General features: G+C 40.8%; 1 pseudogene; it reads left to right on the plus strand.

Annotated features, from left to right (window-relative positions):
- Positions 1–20,686, plus strand: part of LOC119621280 (non-histone chromosomal protein HMG-14 pseudogene) — an 85,510-nt pseudogene that overhangs the window by 15,451 nt on the left and 49,373 nt on the right.

A 20,686-nucleotide genomic window follows, 5' to 3' on the forward strand; every position in this document is an offset into this window, starting at 1 on the left:
GGGATGCCCTCTCTCACCACTCCTATTCAACATAGTGTTGGAAGTTCTGGCTAGGGCAATCAGGCAAGAGAAAGAAATCAAGGGGATTCAGTTAGGAAAAGAAGAAGTCAAATTGTCCCTGTTTGCAGACGACATGATTGTATATTTAGAAAACCCCATTGTCTCAGCCCAAAATCTCCTTAAGCTGATCAGCAACTTCAGCAAAGTCTCAGGATACAAAATTAATGTGCAAAAATCACAAGCATTCTTATACACCAGTGACAGTCAAACAGAGAGCCAAATCAGGAATGAACTTCCATTCACAATTGCTTCAAAGAGAATAAAATACCTAGGAATCCAACTTACAAGGGATGTAAAGGACCTCTTCAAGGAGAACTACAAACCACTGCTCAGTGAAATCAAAGAGGACACAAACAAATGGAAGAACATACCATGCTCATGGATAGGAAGAATCAATATCGTGAAAATGGCCATACTGCCCAAGGTAATTTATAGATTCAATGCCATCCCCATCAAGCTACCAATGAGCTTCTTCACAGAATTGGAAAAAACTGCTTTAAAGTTCATATGGAACCAAAAAAGAGCCCGCATCTCCAAGACAATCCTAAGTCAAAAGAACAAAGCTGGAGGCATCACGCTACCTGACTTCAAACTATACTACAAGGCTACAGTAACCAAAACAGCATGGTACTGGTACCAAAACAGAGATATAGACCAATGGAACAGAACAGAGTCCTCAGAAATAATACCACACATCTACAGCCATCTGATCTTTGACAAACCTGAGAGAAACAAGAAATGGGGAAAGGATTCCCTATTTAATAAATGGTGCTGGGAAAACTGGCTAGCCATAAGTAGAAAGCTGAAACTGGATCCTTTCCTTACTCCTTATACGAAAATTAATTCAAGATGGATTAGAGACTTAAATGTTAGACCTAATACCATAAAAATCCTAGAGGAAAACCTAGGTAGTACCATTCAGGACATAGGCATGGGCAAAGACTTCATGTCTAAAACACCAAAAGCAACGGCAACAAAAGCCAAAATTGACAAATGGGATCTCATCAAACTAAAGAGCTTCTGCACAGCAAAAGAAACTACCATCAGAGTGAACAGGCAACCTACAGAATGGGAGAAAATTTTTGCAATCTACTCATCTGACAAAGGGCTAATATCCAGAACCTACAAAGAACTCAAACAAATTTACAAGAAAAAAACAAACAACCCCATCCAAAAGTGGGCAAAGGATATGAACCGACATTTCTCAAAAGAAGACATTCATACAGCCAACAGACACATGAAAAAATGCTCATCATCACTGGCCATCAGAGAAATGCAAATCAAAACCACAATGAGATACCATCTCACACCAGTTAGAATGGCGATCATTCAAAAGTCAGGAAACAACAGGTGCTGGAGAGGATGTGGAGAAATAGGAACACTTTTACACTGTTGGTGGGATTGTAAACTAGTTCAACCATTATGGAAAACAGTATGGCGATTCCTCAAGGATCTAGAACTAGATGTACCATATGACCCAGCCATCCCATTACTGGGTATATACCCAAAGGATTATAAATTATGCTGCTATAAGGACACATGCACACGTATGTTTATTGCAGCACTATTCACAATAGCAAAGACTTGGAATCAACCCAAATGTCCATCAGTGACAGATTGGATTAAGAAAATGTGGCACATATACACCATGGAATACTATGCAGCCATAAAAAAGGATGAGTTTGTGTCCTTTGTAGGGACATGGATGCAGCTGGAAACCATCATTCTTAGCAAACTATCACAAGAACAGAAAACCAAACACCGCATGTTCTCACTCGTAGGTGGGAACTGAACAATGAGATCACTTGGACTCGGGAAGGGGAACATCACACACCGGGGCCTATCATGGGGAGGGGGGAGGGGGGAGGGATTGCATTGGGAGTTATACCTGATGTAAATGACGAGTTGATGGGTGCAGCACACCAACATGGCACAAGTATACATATGTAGCAAACCTGCACGTTGTGCACATGTACCCTACAACTTGAAGTTTAATAATAATAAATAAATTTAAAAAAAAAAAAAAAAAGATATGTGTAGGATTTGGGTGCTAAAACATAAAAAACACTGATAAAATAAATCAAAGGCCGAAATAAATTGAGAGACAAATTGTGTTCCTGAATTGAGAGACTCAACATAATAAAGTGTTAATTCTCCAGAGACTCATATGCAAGTTTAACATAATTTTTATTAAAACTCCATCAAGAGTTTTTGTAAGTATAGACAAGATTATTCAAGAATGTATATGGAAAGGCAGAGGAGCTAGAACAGTTAAAACAAATTTGGAAAGGAAGAATAAAGAATAAATCAGTTAACCTGATACCAATATTTATTATATAGATACAGTCATCAAGATGGTGTGGTGTTGGCAGAGAGACAGATGCATAACTCAGTGGAACAGAATAGAGAACACAGACATAGACCAACACAAATATGCCCAGCAACCTTTTGATAAAGTTGCAAAAGCAATGCAATGGAGGAAAGATAGCTTTTTCAACAAGTAGTACTGAAATAATTAGACATCTATACACAAATAATCATAATAATAATAATCTCCAACTTAAATCTCCTTGTACAAAAAATAAACTCAAAATGAATAACAGACTTAAATGCAAACATAGAACAATAAAACTTCCAGGAAAAAACATAGGAGAAAATCTTGAGAATCTACAACTATGCAAACAGTTCTTACACTTGACACCAAAAGCACAATCCATAACAGAATAAATTGGTAAATTTGACATCATCAAAATTAAAAACTTTTGCTGTGTAAAAGATCCTGCCAAGAGGATGAAAATACAAGCTATACATTGGAACAAAATATTTGCAAACTGCACATCCAACAGAGAACTAGTATCTAGAATAACATAAAGAATTCTCAAAACTTAAACATGCAAGTACCATATGACCCAAGCAATTACATTCCTAGGTATTTATACTAGAGAAACAACTTACATTCATACAAAAATTTGTACATGAAAATGTATTAAAGTTTTATTTATAGTAGTCCAAAACTGGAAACAACCCAGATGGCTTTTAATAGATAAATGGTTAGACAAACTCTTCTATCCATTCCATGGAATACTACTCAGCAATAAAAAGGAACAAACTATTGGTGTATGTAATTCTCCAGAGAATGATGCTCAGTGAAAAAAGCCAATCCCAAATGTTTACACACTGTATGTTTCCATTTATGTAACATTCTTGAAATGACAAAATTACAGAAATGGAAAACAAAGTAGTGGCTCCCAGGAATTAAGAAGGGGATAGGGCAGGATGGAAGTAAGTGTGGTAATAAAAGAGCAACATAAAGAATTTGTGATGATGGGCCAGATGCAGTGACTCACGCCTGTAATCCCAGCATTTTGGGAGGCCGAGGTGGGTGGAGTTTGAGACCAGCCTGGCCAACATGGTGAAACCTGTTTCTACCAAAAATGCAAAAATTAGCTGGGCATCATGGTGCATGTCTATAATCCCAGCTTCGCGGGAGGCTGAGGTAGGAGAATCGCTTGAACCCAGGAGGCAGAAGTTGCAGTGAGCCAAGATCGCACCACTGCACTCCAGCCTAGGCAACAGAGTGAAACTCCATCTCAAAAAAAAAAAAAAAAAAAAAAGAATTTGTGGTGATATAAAAATATATAGTATCTTGACCATATTAATGTCAATATCCTGGTAGTCATATTGTACTATTCCTTTGCAAGATGTTTCTGTTAGGCAAAACTAGGTAAAGTATACACGAGATTTCTCTGTATTGTTTCTTACAACTGCATGTGAATCTATTATCTTAAATAAAAAGTTTAATTTCTTTAAAAAAAAAAAGTATTCAGATATTTGATCTCTAGAGGTCCTTCTAAATCTGATATTCTGATTGTCACCATGATTTATGTAGATGTCTTTATGGTAGTATTTTCCAGAATATGATCTATGGAACATGAATCCACCTCAAGATCCTAAAAGTTGTCTATGGTTAAAAAGGTTGGTTCTGTGGTCAAATATGTGTGAACTATTTGTACTAACATAATAAGTACTACCATAATAAGAGTACTAACATAATAAGAAAAAAAACTAAAACCTGATTAAGAAAATAAATTAAAACCTAATAACTTTAATCCATCATTTCTAAAACATGGCACAGAGACCCTTTCCCTTTCTTTTTCCTTCTTCTCTTTTTGTTTTTTCTTAGGAACACCTATTAGCATCTTAGTGCTACAGACCAAATAGCTTATAAACAATAGAAATTTTTTCCTCACAGTTCTGGAAGCTGAGTCTAAGATCAAGGTGCTGGTATATTCAGTGTCTGGTCCAATACCATTTTCTGGTCCATAGAGAGCACCTTCTTGCTACATTCTCACATGGCATATAAGATGAGGAATTTCTCTTTGCTTATCTTATAAGGGCACTAATCCCATTCATGAGGAATCCTCTCTCATGACCCAATCACCTCCCAAAGTCCCCACCTCCTAATACCATCACTTTAGGGATTAGAGTTTCAACATAGGAATTTGGGGGGAATACAAGCATTCAGTCCAGAGCCAGCGCAGCATCTCATGTAATGCTGGCACTCCACAGAACCCAATTTGAAATATGATGTTATGATAAATTAACTCTTTTGCCATATAGTGGCAATTTCAAGTTTTCGTTTTCAGTCCTCTCAATTCCTCTCCAGTTATGTAACTGTATCCCTGCAATTTCACCTGTCTTCTCTTTGTATTTTTAATTCTTTCTCCTGCACTGAATTCACAGCTCCCTGAGGGCAAGGACTTTGTCTTCAGAGTCATTCAAACACTTGCTTTGTACCTACTCTGCTGCTCTACAGATGCTTTTCTGAGTGTCCAGGCAGTTCTTTTGTGATTAACCTTCTGAAGTGAACCTCTGTTCTTTCTGCCTTCCACCGGTGTTCTACCTTCTTTGGGGGAATTGATCTTCTCCCATTTGAATCATGTCATTCTGGTGACTACTCACCAGAGACTGTCACCTCCCCAACATGAGACGTAACATGGTCAATGACAGTATCCCATTCTCTTGGCCAAAGTGATTGATTCAGAGTCACCTAAGCTGCAAACCAGGCCAGTCAAAGTCTTTTCCTGAAATTTTGCAATCTGAAGTTGGAAGAGAAGAATTCTTGCCTCTTGGGTTATAGAAGCTAGAAAAATATAAATCTGAGGCCATCTTACCAGTCTAGGGAAACTCTGTCTGTGGTAAGCAAGGATAAAGCCACTGGGAGACAAGCAGTTAAGGAATAGTGTCTTAGTCAATTGGTGTTGCTATAAAGGAATGCCTGAGGCTTGGCAATTTATAAATAAACAAAAGAGATTTATTTGGCACAAGGACCTGCAGACTGTACAAAAAGCATGGTGCCAGCATCGGCTTCTAATGAGAGCTTCAAGCCGCTTCCACTCATGGTGAAAGGGGAATGGGAACCAGAGTGTTCAAAGATCACATGGCAAGAGAAGAAGCAAGAGAGAAGGAGGAAGGTGCTATGCTCTTTTTAACAGTGGATTCCCACAGGAGCTAATACAGCAAGAACCCACTCATTACCATGAGTACAGAACCAAGCCATTCATGAAAGATCCACCCCATGACCCAAACACCTCCCATTAGGCTCCCATATCCAACACTGGGGATCACATTTCAACGTAAGATTTGAAGAAGTCAAACATCAAAACCATAAAATTCTGCTGCTAGCCCCACAAATCTCACGTCCTTCTCACATTGCAAAATAAAGTCATCCCTTCTCAATAGTTCCCAAATGTCTTAACCTGTTCCAGCATCAACTGAGAAGTTGAAAGTCTCCTATAATACTCAAGTCAAGTTTCTTACAGCTGTGAGCTCTTAACATCAAAAATAAGTTATTGTGGTGTGTTCCTGTAGTCCCAGCTACTTGGGAAGGCTGAGGTGGGAGGACCACTTGAGCCCAGGAGTTCTGGCTGTAGGGCACTATGCTGATCAGTTGTCTACACTAAGTTCAGCATCAATATGGTGACCTCCTGAGGGTGGGGGACCACCAGGTTGCCTAAGGAGGGGTGAACCAGCCCAGGTCAGAAACAGAGCAGGTCATGCAGTGCTGCAAGTTCAAATATAATTTTAAAAATTATTAAGAGGCCAGGTCCAGTGGCTCACGCCTGTAATGCTAGCACGTTGGGAGAACAAGGCAGGTGGATTGCCTGAGCTCAGGAATTTGAAACTCAGGGAAACATGGTGAAGCCCCATCTCTACTAAAAATACTAAAAAATTAGTCTGGTATGGTGGCATGCACCTGTAGTCCCAGCTACTCAGGAGGCTCAGGCAGGAGAATTGCTTGAACCCAGGAGGCCGAGGTTGCAGTGAGCTGAGATCGCACCACTGCACTCCAGCCTGGGCAACAGAGCGAGACTCTGTCTCAAAAAATAATAATAATAATAATTACAACAAATAAACAATTAAAAATAAACAGAGCAGGTCAAAACTCTTGCACAGTAGCAGAACTGCACCTGTGAATAGCCACTGCACTCCAGCCTGGGCAACATAGTGAGACCTCATCTCTGAAAAAAACATAAAATAAATAAATAAGTTATTTACTTCCAAGATACAATGATTATACAGGCATTGGGCAAACATTCCCATTAAAAAAGGGATAAATAGGCCAAAAGAAAGGGGTAACAGGCCTCACACAAGTCCAAAACCCAGCAGGGCAGATGTTAAATCTTAGAGCTCCAAAATGATCTCCCTTGACTCCATGGCCAGCATCCTAGGCACGCTAGTGTGAGGAGTGGGCTCCCAAGGCCTTGTGAAGCACTGTCCCCATGGCTTTGCTGGGTGCTGCCTACGTGGCTGCTCACATAGGTCAAAGTCCAACGTCTGTGGGTTTTCCAGGCTGAGATTGCATGCTGCTGCCGGCTCTATAATTCTGGGATCTAGAGGGTGGCAGCCCTGCTCCCACAGCTCCACTAGACAGTGTGCTCGTGGGGACTCTCTATGGGGGCTCAAACCCCACACTTTTGCTCAGCATTGCATTACTAGAGTCTGCAGCAGGCTTCTGCCTGGGCACCCAGATTTTCCTAAATACATCCTCTGAAATCTAGGTAGAAGTTGCTGCAGAATTAAAAGAATGTGGAAGCCACCAAGCAGTGGCTCAAACAGTACCAGGAGCCATTTGAGTTGTGGCTGGAGCTGTAGAGGCCAGGATTTAGAGAGCAGCATCTGGAGGTGGTACAAGACAGCAGCATTCAAGGCCATTCTCCTAAAACTACTCTGGCCTTGTAGGCCTCTGAGACTGTGATGGGAGGGGCTGCTTTGAGGATCTTTGAAATGCCTTTGGGGGCCTTTTCCCCACTGTCTTAACTATTAGCACCTGATTCCCTTTCAGCCATGTTAATCTCTCTAGCAAAAGGTTGCTCCGCAGCACCCTTGGATTCCTCTCCTGAGAAGGCTCTTTCCTTCTCTGATACAGAGCTAGGCTGTGAATTTTCCAGATTTTTATACTCTGCTTTCTTTTTAATTAGGTCATCTCTTTCCTACCATATCTGATATAAACTGCTAAAAGCAGCCATGCCACTTCTTGAATGCTTTGCTGCTTTGAAATTTCTTCCACCAGAGAGTAGATTATCACTCTTAAGTCTGGACTTCCTCAAAGCCTGAGAGCATGGACACAATGTAATCAAATTCTCTGTCATGAAGTAACATGGGTGACCTTGGCTCCACTTCCCAGTAAGTTCCTTATTTCCACCTGAGACTTCATCAGCATGACCTTTACTGTTTACATTTTTGTCAGCATTTTGGTCACAACCACCAACAATCTCTAAGAAGTTCCTAACTTTCCCTTATCTTCCTGTCTTCTTCTGAACCCTCCAAAATCTTCCAACCTCTGCCTATTACCCAGTTCCAAAGCCAGTTCCACATTTTCAGATATCTTTATAGCAATACCTGACTTCTTTGTACCAATTCTCTGTCTTGGCCCATTTGTGTTGCTATAAAAGAACACCTGAGGCTAGGTAATTTATAAAGAAAAGAGGTTTATTTGGCTCACAGTTCTGCAGACTGTACAAGAATCATGGCGCCAGCATTTGCTTCTGGTAAGGGCTTCAGTATGCTTTCACTCATGGAAGAAGGCCAAAGTGAGCCAGCATGCAGAGATCATTTGGCAAAAGAGAAAGAGGAGGGAGGTTCCAGGCTCTTTTTAACAACCAGCTCTCATGGAACTCAAAGAGCAAGAACTCACTCATTGCCTTGAGAATGGCACCAAGCCATTCGTGAGGGATCCACCCCCATGACCCAGACACCACCATCACTGGGGATCAAGTTTCAACGTAAGATTTGAAGGGGCCAAACATCCAAACTATAGCCAAGAAAGAGTTCTGATGCTAGTTGTTGAATCTCTGGGATCCCTGTGGATAGCTTCACTCCTGGACTTCCTACTTACTTTGGCAAACATATTCCCTTTTTGCTTAGGTGAGTTGGATTTCCTCAGGCTGGATTTCTATCACTGCAAATAAAAAAATATTTCTAATGAATATACTCCCATTCAGTTTTTCATTCCTACCTCATCACCCTAATAAGCAGTAAAGATTGGAACTTGTCATGCGTCATTTTAACCCATTTGTGTCCATTGAACACATTTTTACGTTTTGATTTAAATCTGATTAGCTACTCAAGCACCCCCTGGGCTCTTCATAAATGGGATAAAGAATAGATGTGTTTTGATGAAAACAAGCCAGGAAAGGTCTGAAGTATGGAGAGATGCCATGTGAGGACACAAGGCAGCCAGCAGGAGAATGAAGACTGTAGAGAAGAAAAGAGATCAAAAGAGATATAGGAAAAAATGATCTCCAAAATAAACATATGTTAGGTGTTTCAAATGCTGATGGGAGTAAGCCTGCAGTGGTCAGCCAGGGGCCTATAGCTGGGAGGAGGAAAGCAGAACAGTGATGGACAGGGAAATTGGGGAAGAAGTGGATGTGACTAACATTTATTCAGTGCCTCATTTGTGCCAGATACTGTGCTGGCTGCTTTGTGTCTATCGTCTCTTACAACCACACTGCAGGCTCAGAAATATTAAATGATTAGCCCAAGGTGACAGCGGGTTCCAGACTCAAACATAAGTCTCTTTACCTCCAAAGCCAGTGCTGTTTACACTATAAAATGGGCCCGCATCCAGATCCCAGGATGTACAAGTGGGGAGAGGATGGAGCTTGAGGTAAGAGAGGCGCTCTCTTGAGACAAGAGAACCAGGTCAGCCTCAGAGCAACTTCACAGACTGCAACTGCATGTAGGGCCACCCCTCTTTGCTCTGGAACAGGGAGAGCTCCAGTGGTCTCCCAGTGGGCGCCTGGAGCCTGTGACATTTGAGCCCCTAACTGGGGGGAAGCGAGCAAAAAATATTTCTATGAAGCTAGGCTGTCAAAAATTGGAGAGGAGTTCAAGAAAGGTACTACTGTACTTAGAGATGGGTGTGATCCTAATCTTTTCTCTTGGTCCCCAATGAAAGCCAACTGAACCTAGGCTGTTTGCAGTGGGAGGGAAATGTAAAAGGGAATAGCAATTTCATGAAGACTGGTTGACTCCGGAGGTAAGGAATCTGGTTCCACATTATATAATCTAAAAATGCCCCCACCACCTACCCCCACCCCCACGCACAAGAGAAGGAAAGGGGGAAAAAACATCCCAGATATCACACAGTCAAGGCAAATGCGGCGAAATGGCTCATTGGTTACTGTGGCAACCGACTCTTCCCTGCTCCGGCTGCTTATCCCACGATCCCTCTGTCACCCTATTTTTAGACTGGAGACAACGAATGAAAACGGCTTTAAAATATTTTTTTCTTTTCTGTGTGTCTAAGGCATGTAGAACCTTTTGAAAAAGACTCAAAAGCCAGAGCTCTGGTGTTGGGGCCAGTTCCCTAGTTCTGATATGAGGGGTGGCCCTCATTTCTCTGAGACCTGGGCCACTGCATGAGGAAGGTACTGGGTTTCTTATGGGTTAAGTGGCAACAAATGAGGAGGAGAAACCTTGAGCTTGTGGTTTATGTATAAGTAGCCTTGCTACCAAGTAAGGTGGAGAATCTAAGTCATTGAAAATAAACAAAATAACAGGTCTTGAGGAATAAGAGGAGTTTTGAGTTACCTGGTGAGACTGACTATGTAACTCACCTTACCTCCTTCAGTTTTAATTTTCCTCAACTGTAAAATAAAGGAGATTGTGGTCTTTCAGAATTTCAGTGACCTCCAAGACTCTTTAAAGCTCTAAAATCTCTGATCATTATCAGTTTAAATGTCAGTTTCACCAATCTTGCAAAGGAATCCAGCGGTAAGAATCTACTAGTGTTCCTGAGAAACAGCCCCAATTGTTAAAATTTTTTTTCAGTTGGATATTTGGGAATTGTTATTCTGGACTTTCTCTATGTCCTGTTCTAAAGGAAAGATACTGTTTTTAAAAACTGTTTCTGTTGATGAAGATGAGAAATGAAGAAAACGTCAACACCTTTTCTTCATAGAAAACATTGAATGAGTGCAGCATACACTTAAGATGCTTTTAAGAGAAAGGTGAACTTCTGCAATTCAATGGCAAATAAATTATCAAGTGAAATGCAAAGCAATAGGCTTGCTATGTGGCAGAAAATAGAACAGAGTTGGAGGCAGGGAAAAGTTGGAAAATGCTCACCGCAGGAGGAGAAAAATCTAAACCAGATATAAGCCATGTGTTTTATTTAGTTGATTCAGCACAGTGGTGGGAAGGGGGCCCAAGTGTCCCCATAGGTAGAGAGCCCAGTTCTCAGCAGTGTCCCCACCCTGGCCTGGTTCACAGGGCTGAGTGAGAGAGCAGAGGAGGAGTGGCCTTTTTTGTGGGTAGCTGTTGGGGAGACAGGGGTCTATTTCAGGTCAGCTGAAGTCCCAGAGCAAGGGTTCTCAAAGTCCAGCATGTGGGCACATTACTGAAGTGCTTGTTAAAAATGCAAATTCTCATACACAGCACTGGTTTGTAATAATCTGGTCTTTACACTCTTCACTGAGCTAATCCCTATTTTCTGCTTGGTTTTACCTTAGATGTCCCTTCCACAGGAGGCCTTTTTGACTATCTCCACCACTCCCACCTCAGATAGTTTAGGTCTCTTCTCAGGTGATACCATCACATCCACTGCTCCTTCTTTTGTAATTTTTATTACATTTACAACCATTTGCTTAATATCTGTCTTCTATACTGGACTGTAAGGACTGTAAGTTCTATATAAAACACGTGTCACATCTGTCTTGTTCACACTGTCTCAGGGTAACCAGGGTATAGCACACAGTAGACACTCAATGAGTATCTGTTGAGTCAGTGAACACTGTAAGTTACAGCTGTACTGGACTGAATAGTGTCCCTCAGACATTCAGATCTGTCCAGAACTCAGAATAGGAGTTTATTTGGAAATAGGATCTTTGCAGATGTAATTAGTTAAAATGAGGTCCTACTGGATTCAGATGTGTCCTAAATCCAATGAGCAGAGTCCTTATAAGAAATCTATGTCAACATGCACAAAGACGAAGGCCACATAAATGACAGAAACAGAGACTGGAGTGATGCAGCCATAAGCAAAGGAACTCCAAGGATTGCTGGCAACCACCAGAAGCTAGGACAGAGGCAAGGAACAGATTGTCCCTCAGAGTCTTCAGGAGGAACCAACCCTGCTTAGATTTTGGACTTCTGGCTTTTAGAACTCTGATGAGAATATAAAATCCTCTTGCATTAAGTCATCCAGTCTGTGCAGCCCTGGGAAACTAATACAATGGCCTACCTGTTCAGAATCACTTTTTTATTCACTTATTATTACTTTCATTTATTCTCATGCTGTCCATGTAGTTCATTTATACCACCAAAATTCTCATATTTCCTGCTCCAATCAGGCAGTTAAAAGTAATTGAAACCCAAATTGGCTTTAACAATAAGAGAAACTTATTGCTCACGACCTGGAAAGCACAGAAGAGAGATTGGTTTCATTGATGACAATGAGGAATCCATTTCCTTCTAATCTCTCTGCTTTGCCTCCCAAAATGTAAGCTTCACCCTAAATTGACTCCCCTCAACCCACCATGGTCACAAAATGCCTACTTCCAACTCTCTGGGCTATAATTTTTTCAAGTATTGCATTCATTATTGATTTCTGCAGGACAAATTACACCAAACTTAGTATCCTAAAACAACAATAATCATCTATTGTTTCTTGTAGGCAATGTGGATATGAAATTACGGACTGGTTTGGTTGTGGGATTCTGATTAGGCATTCTCATGAGGTTGCAATCAGATATCAGTTGAAGTTGCAGACACTGAAGACCTTTCTAGGAACAGGGGATTCACTTCCAAGGTGGTTCTTTCATGTGCCTGTTAGGCTAATGCTGGCAAGTTGGTTTCTGTCTATGTGGGATTCTCCACCAGCTTCAAGGGTCTTCATGACATGGCAGTTGGCTTTCCGTGGAGCAAGAAACCCAAGACAGCATGAAGAAAATTGCAATGTCTTTTAGCCTCAGAAGCCATACACCATCATTTCCACAGAATTCTCTCTTGCTCTCACAGGTCAGCCCTAATTCAGTGTTGGCGGAGACTACACCAAGGTCATGAATACCAAGAGAACCTCTTATGAACTGGCTATACCATCTATGTCCTAGAGAAGCAAGTTTGGGTTGCTTCCCGGAGTTTAAAAAAAAAATGAAAACTTCTTTCCCAGAATTTTACAGAAAATTTTCTTCCTGCCAAAAGGGCACCTTTTCAAACTAGAAATTGTAGCTAACACGTAGGATTGAGCTAAATTAAGCATGAACTACATATCTCACCCTTTGGACTTAGCAAGGCTGAGGGGTATGAACACTTAAATAAAAATCTGGGTAGATACCAGGAGAAGAGAGAATGTGCTAAGGAGGCAGCCATAACACAGCATTTACTAAATCTAGTAACTTGACCCCAGGAACTTCTATTTCAGTAAATGCTCTAGTATGTTTGAAGACTTAAAAAAAAAAAAAAAAAAAAAAAAGTTTGAAATATTTTTTAAAAATATAACCACATAGCTTTAAAAAATTATATCTTTAAAAACTAACATTACTTCACTATCATCATTAAATATCCAATCAGCATTTTAAATGTCCCTAACTACTTGACTGTCCTATAAAATGTTTATGTTATTTTGCTTGTTTTTTATTTTGTTTTAAGTGGAATCCAAACACTACATTTGGTTAATGTCTCTTAAGTCCCATTTAATGCCTTTCTCATACAAATCTTCCTTCGCTGAAGTTTATCTGTTGAAGAAACCAGGTCATTAATCCTGCAAAATTTCTCACAGTCTGGATTTTGCTGATTGCATTCCCTTGGTGTTGTGTAACATGTTCCTCTGTCCTCTGTATTGCCTGTAAACTGGCAGTTAAGAGTTGGAGGCTTCATCTGATTCAGGCTTCATGCAGCAGTTGGGTGAGGGGGGTTGTCAAGAATATTTTACAGATATATGTATATGGCAATCTGTATTTTAACAAACATACTTTTTTTAAGTAAATTTTTTCTTATTATCAACATCCATGGAACTGACATTAGATATCTATATGGGGAGGAGAAAGCTTTAGAGTTTAGAGCCATGACTGTAAAACTCTAACGGACAACAGAGTCAACTGGGAAGACTTATTTAATTGCGGGCCTCACCCCTGGAACTTTTTATTCAGTGGATATAAGGGCCCAGAATTTGCATTAATAACAAGCTTCCAGGCAATGTTGATGATGGTGTTCTTAGAACCACACTTTGTGAACCTCTCCATTAGAGCGTGGTGGTTCTAACATTTGAGGAGAGCTCTGACATCTGAATACCTAGGATGCAATTCTTCTTTTACCACATGACAGCTGAACAGGCTTGGGAAACTACATAACCTCTCTAAGCCTTAATTTCCTCGTTTGTAAAATGGGGTCAATCATAACATGACCCACCTTAGATACAGTGGTAAAAGAGCTAAATGAGATACTATACCTTTATCATTGAGCCTTGTCAATAATCAATATTCAATAAATGTGGTGGTAGTTGTAGTAATAATTATAATTATTATCAATATTATTATTCCTTTGCTGGTTTTATAATCTACAATCAGGACATAAGATTTTATTGCACTATACCAGTTCCAAGGAATCTGTCTGGGTCACCTGCAGTCCTAGAGGTAGGAGTCGTTGGTCAAGTTGTGGCTGTGGACTACGTCAAAGTGGAAAATAGGAAGGACAATGAGGTGAAGTTCTGTTTCTCTTCAGAGTTAGAGATATTCTTCCAATTGGGGCATCAAGGAACCAGTCCTTCCTAACACAAACACCAGGTCTACCATGTGGACAGCTCAGTAACTTTTCCCAGTGTCATAGATAAAGGGACTCATCTCTCAACCATCAACAGAACAGTTTCAACATTGTGCAGGATGTGCAGACATAAAGACAAGCAGCCAAAAAAGTCAGATAATTAAAAGAAATTTAAAATAAGATGAGCAACAATAACAAATTTAAAATAAGAGGAGCAACAGTAATATTTGAAATATTATTTGAAATATTAAGAACATTTCTAATTTGGCTGGGCACAGTGGTGCATGCCTATAGTCCCAGCTACTCCAGAGGCTGAAGCAGCAGGAATCCATGAGCCCAGGTGTCCAAGGCCAGCCTGGGCAACAGAGTAAGACCCTATCTCTTAAAAAAAAAAAATTAAACTTTACTGGTCATTACAAGTAAATACTAAGGATTCCCTGGGCTGTTGTACCTCTGTAACTTCCTTGGTTCTACCATTACTTGTTTAAATCACCAGCCTAAAGCAAACTAAAGGAGGCTCAGGCCAATTTGTAACAAAATAGTACTGAAGAAGAAAGGAGACAACACAGGCACTGTAATTAAATCTTGAACTGGTGCTAGACTTTTTAAAAGATTGCTGATCCCTAGCAAGGACAAATAAGATGTCAGAGTAAGAACTACATACATATAGGCATGTATATAAAACTGCAGTGGAAACTATTAATGAGGAAATGATACAGAATAATGGCTAAGAATCAGCAGACCTAGGTTTTAATTTCGTTTCTGCTATTCATGTGCTGTGTGAGCTTGGAGAAGCTGCACAATCTCTCTGATCATCAATTTCTTCATGATAGCAATTTAATTGTTATTACTATTTTTACTATTATTATTTCTACAGGAATATTGGACCCAGGGACTCTCATACTGTTACAATTCTTTTTTCTTATTTTTTGAAACAGTCTCACTCTGTCACCCAGGGTGGAGTGTGGTGGTGCAATCTCGGCTCACTGCAACCTCTGCCTCCCAGGTTCAAGCAAGTCTCGTGCCTCAGTCTCTGGAGTAGCTGGGATTACAGGTGTGGGCCACCATGCGTGACTAATTTTTGTATTTTCAGTATAGACCAGGTTTCTCCATGTTGCCTAGGCTGGGCTCAAACTCATGGACTCAAGTAATCTGCCCGCCCCAACCTCCCCAAATGCTGGGATTACAGGTGTGAGTCACTGCACCCAGCCACACAATTCTTATCTAAGCTGAAGAATATGATTCCTGATCATTGTGATTGTAGAGAAAGTAAACAGAAGCTTATTGGTTGAAGAAAACGCTCTTAGAGCTAATGATGATAATGAATCTGCCTCAAAGAAGCCATCTGAAGGGAAGGAAGATTGGGTTTGATGGCTTAGGAAACGCTGTCACAAGCTGCAAAGAGTCAGAAATTTTACCCTGCTTGAAAGCTAACAGGGTAGTCTACAGTTGGATGGACAGAAGATGTGTGGATCAAAGACAAAGGACTTTATTACTCAGTGGACAACATGAGCATCAGCATATCCACACAGTTTCCCTTGTCCCCAAGTCCAACAGGGGTGACATGATGGGACCCAATAATACCTGCTCACACAATGGGGTGCCTTCTAGGGGAGGAGCCCAAGTCCTAGCATCCAGAAATTTTCCCTCAAGCAACGAACATTGTAGCAAGCAAAAAATAAGTTAGTCCCCCTCCTCCTAGGGTGCAAGCAGTTACAGGTTGGTCACACTGTGGTCATCTACGCCTGCTTACTTGCCTGTGGCTAGCTACAGAACTGTTCAGCATCAGGAGGTAGGTGAGTCATTTTGCAAGAATGTGTAGGAATGCTTAGGGCCCATAGCAAACTGCCTGCCTAATGGGGCACTCACAGAGTGCCTTCTAAGTCCCAAGCAGTCTGTGGGGTGCATTATTAATATTTTTGCAGGTGTTTTTACATTTATTCAGAGTTGGAGTGTGGTCCTTCATCAGGATACAAAGTCAGGGTCTTTCAAATGGATCATAAGACATCAACTCACCACATCTCTAAAGTATATGATTATTATTTCAAACTGCACAAGGTATCAGTTCAGGAGACCTTAATTCTGAAGTACCTTTTATAAGTTCCTAACAAAAACCCAGTTCTGACCACTGGTGCTTAAGAAAGAAAGACGGCAGGAATCTTAATTTTTCATTCTCCTTGTTTTTCTTTTAGAATTTCTAAGCTATGTCATGTCACTTCACTGGAAAGTTATATACCTGAATACTGCTCTAGTTCTTTATAGAAATGGCTTCACAACTATGACTTAATACTATGCCCTCATTTTTCTATCAGAAATCGGTAGAGATAATGCTAAAGAAAGAACACCTTATTTTGTTGAAGATATGTCCACTATGTTTACCAACATCTGCAAAGATTTACAACATAATTTTTTTAAATTTAATTCCAGTAAGACATTTGATCAGTATGTTTACTCATATTAGATACGAGAGCTAGATAATCCAAATTGATTCCCTTGTTTCCCTGGCTCCAAGAAAATCCAGAATTAAGTCTTGGACTTAAAAGTAGACATTTCCTGGCTGGACACGGTGGCTCACGCCTGTAATCCCAACACTTTGGGAGGCTGAGGTGGGTGGATCACCTGAGGCCAGGAGTTCAAGACCAGCCTAATCAACATGATGAAACCCCATGTCTACTAAAAATACAAAAATTAGCCAAGCGTAGTGGTGGGCACCTGTAATCCCAGCTATTCAGGAGGCTGAAGCAGGAGAATCACTTGAACCCGGGAGGCAGAGATTACAGTGAGCCCAAATCACGCCATTGCACTCCAGCCTGGTTGACAGAGCAAGACTCTGTCTCAAAAAAAAAGCAAACATTTCCCTTAACCTGAGTTTTCTGGAATAATTATTCAATGTCCTTCACTGCTTGACCCTTATCTTTGCATTTTTACTTCAGTGCTCTCAAGAATTGTGGTACATTTTCTCAAATAATGTTTTGCAAGTAAACAGAGGAAAAGCAGTAAGTCAATGTAGGAACAAAACTACCCAAGTTTTGGGTTATTTCATTTATTATTACTAACATTTTGCCTAAGTACCCATAAAGCTTTTTAGTTTAAGATGTAATCCTCAAATTAGTCTTAGCCTTACAAAATATAAATTGAGCTTCCAAAAGTTAGTTAGCATGCCTTATATTATGAATTTTCCTGACTGTGCTTTTATTGGGGTTTAATCAGAGACTATTGTAAGAATTTCTAATCTGGGTTCTAAGCATTTGACATTATTAAACAGCTAAATGAAAGAGAACAGAAGGGTTGCAAAGTAGAAAATACATTTTATTTTTAAATTGAACACCATTATATTTGTAATAACATTGCATGCTAAGAAGCATGAGGCAGCTCTGTCAGTGCCTGCTTCACACAGTCTAAATAAAACTGGAGAGCAATTTCTGAGAAGCCAAGCGGGTGAGGATCTCATGTCTACCCCAGAGCGATTCCCAAGAATAGCAGGTCTGAAGTTCTAAGGTGCAAGTGAAAGGCTGTCTGAAGTTCTGTTCGGTGGTTGACCTGCTGCTGGCTGCTGGGTTTGCCCAAGGGGCATCAGTGATAATAGGTTAGTCATAGGTCAGTCATTGCACAGATACACTCATCATCTTGGGAAGACCTCAGATGTGCCTGGAACGACTGATGTCAGTCATGAAGGCCCCCTTGGAGGACCACATCCAACCCCGTACTTCTCACCTGGACTCTGCCTTAAGCAAAGTCCTCCTAAAGACCAAAGAGATGATCCACCGTGAGTGTGCTCCATTGGAAAACACCCAAATCCTTAAGGACATACAACCTCTTCCTGGGACCCCACATCCACCCTTGCTCTGGGGGTGGCCTAAATGAGGGTGAAGACTCAGCTAGAAGAATAAGGGGCAGCAAACATACCTGCTTGCTACAAAAGAAAGGAGAGCAGTCAACACTCAACCTTGTTTCCTGACATCACCTGAGTCTTTAACTCCATCGGAGGATCTAGGGGGCAAAAATTGAACTCTCAAAAATGATTTTAATGATTTTAACCTTTAATTTAAAGAGTAAACATCAGTCATCCCATTTGGGGTTGCATCGTGTCACAAACCAGAAACAAATACAATTTTCAAACCAGCAGCTAACTTTAGCACAGTTGAGCCGGGACCATCCACAGTGAGAGAGGCTGCTAGCACAGTACCCTCTGCTGGGCAAAGGGGTCCCTACAGGCCTTCTTAGCAGGGCTAAAGCTGTGTGCAACAGGGTGACCCTCCAAGCTGCCCTGGTCCCCAAAGCTGAGTAGCCCATGGGAGTGTCATGGCTAATTTTCCATCTTCAGATATGAGCTCAAGAACTATACATGGCTAGGCACGGTGGCTCACACCTGTAATTCCAGAACTTTGGGAGGCCGAGGTGGATGGATCACTTGAGGTCAGGAGTTTGAGACCAGCCTGGTCAACATGTAGAAACCTAGTCTCTACTAACAATACAAAAAAAAAAATTAGCCAGGTGTTGTGGCAGGTGCCTGTAATCCCAGCTACCCAGGAGGCTGAGGCATGAGAATCACTTGAACCCAGGAGGCAGAGGTTGTAGTGAGCCAAGATCGCACTACTACACTCCAGCCTGGGAGACAGAGTTAGACTCAGTCTCAAAAAAAAAAAAAAAAAAAAAAAATGGAGAAGAGAAAAAAGAAAAGAAAAATACTTGAGAAAAAACAAACACCAGAAAGCCAGAGCAGGTGGGAAAGAACAAAAGGCATTTTCCTGCTTCTCTCCACTTTTTACCAGCTGCTGCTCACAGCACTTTCTGCTGAAATGTTATTGCTGTTAAGGTGTCAGCAGATGAGAGACAAGTTACTGCCTTCCCTTGAGACATCTGGATTTCCAAAGCAGCCTTTTGAAAGCTAAAAAGTTTTCAAGCCCCAAATGAGAATGGGTTTGGATTTATTCAAAAAAGGACCATACGCATAGGAGAGAGATTTTCCTGGCACACTTCACATCGCATTGTCCAGGAAGGGAGTGCTTTCAAGTAGCTCTGCTCAGGTCAGACTTAAGGATACGGGATACTCAAGGGATAACATAGAATAGCCTGGCAGGGTTGGGGGGTGGGGGGAAATCCCTGTCTTTAACTGAAATACAAGACTATGTTATGGAAGAACGATCACTATTGGGAAGAGGATGGTTTCGTCTAACGTGTTTGAAATTATATGAAGGGTTGGTTGATTCCACTTGACAACTATGTATGGAGATCCTCTTAGGAGCTCTACTGTGAGATAAAGTATACAAAAATGAGTAAGAAACAATGCCTACCCTCAAGGTGCTCAGTCTGGCAGAGGAGATAAACATGGAAATACCAATGCATTGAGGCCCATACTATACTAGCTTTATGTTTAAAGTGCCATCACCCATGGAAACAACAATGCATTGAGGCCCCTGCTATACTGCTTTATGTTCAAAGTGCCATCACCCAAGAAGACAGAGTGGAGGAGGCCTTTTCAAACATCAGTAACTATAGAAGAGACATCTTGACTTAAAAAATGCTGATCTCTCATAGAAATGTTTTTAATGAGGCTAGTGCTAGATAAGGGAAAGAAATGGAGAAACGAAGCAAAAATCAGATCTGTAAATTAAAGTAGGACCTATTGCAAAAGAATTTTTCCTTTTGCTTTTTAAACTTGCAGCCATTTCAGATGCATAATTATTAACTGTGTCACAAGAATAAAAAAATAGAGCATGGAAGATGATAGTACACATAAATATTAGAACTTAATATCCATGAAACTTTGACCATTCAGTACATTTAGGGTTAGGTCCAGGAAACCATAAGGTGAACAGAAAGAGAAAATTGTAATATAGAAGGAAAATCAGATAAAAGCATTACGAACATTTCAATAAAAGTGGAACTAAGGCCAAATAGCACAAAAGGCAGAGCTGCAAAGGTAGATGATTTATTAACAGAGCTACTAAATTCTGTGTCAAGGGTAATTTCAAGTTACAAAGACTGAAGTTAAGAATTAAGTAGAAAATCCAGAGAATTCGGAGTTTAGAGACCAGATTCTAGACTTAGCGGCACTGCTGACAAATAAGGGGACCTCTGTAGACCTTGGTTTCCACATCTGTAAAAAGATAAGGTAGACCAGGTGCAGTGGCTCTCACCTATAATCCCAGCACTTTGGGAGGCTGAGGCAGGCAGATCACTTGAGTTCGAGACCAGCCAGGTCAATATGACAAAACCCTGTCTTTACTAAAAACACAAAAATTAGCCAGGGCATAGTGGCAGACACGTATAATCCTAGCTACTCAGGAGGCTGAGGCAGGAGAATTCCTTGAACTTAAGAGGCAGAGGTTGCAGTGAGCCGAGATTGTACCACTGCGCT

Source organism: Chlorocebus sabaeus, chromosome 11, assembly GCF_047675955.1.
Source record: "Chlorocebus sabaeus isolate Y175 chromosome 11, mChlSab1.0.hap1, whole genome shotgun sequence".
In the NCBI taxonomy this organism is placed as follows: domain Eukaryota; kingdom Metazoa; phylum Chordata; class Mammalia; order Primates; family Cercopithecidae; genus Chlorocebus; species Chlorocebus sabaeus.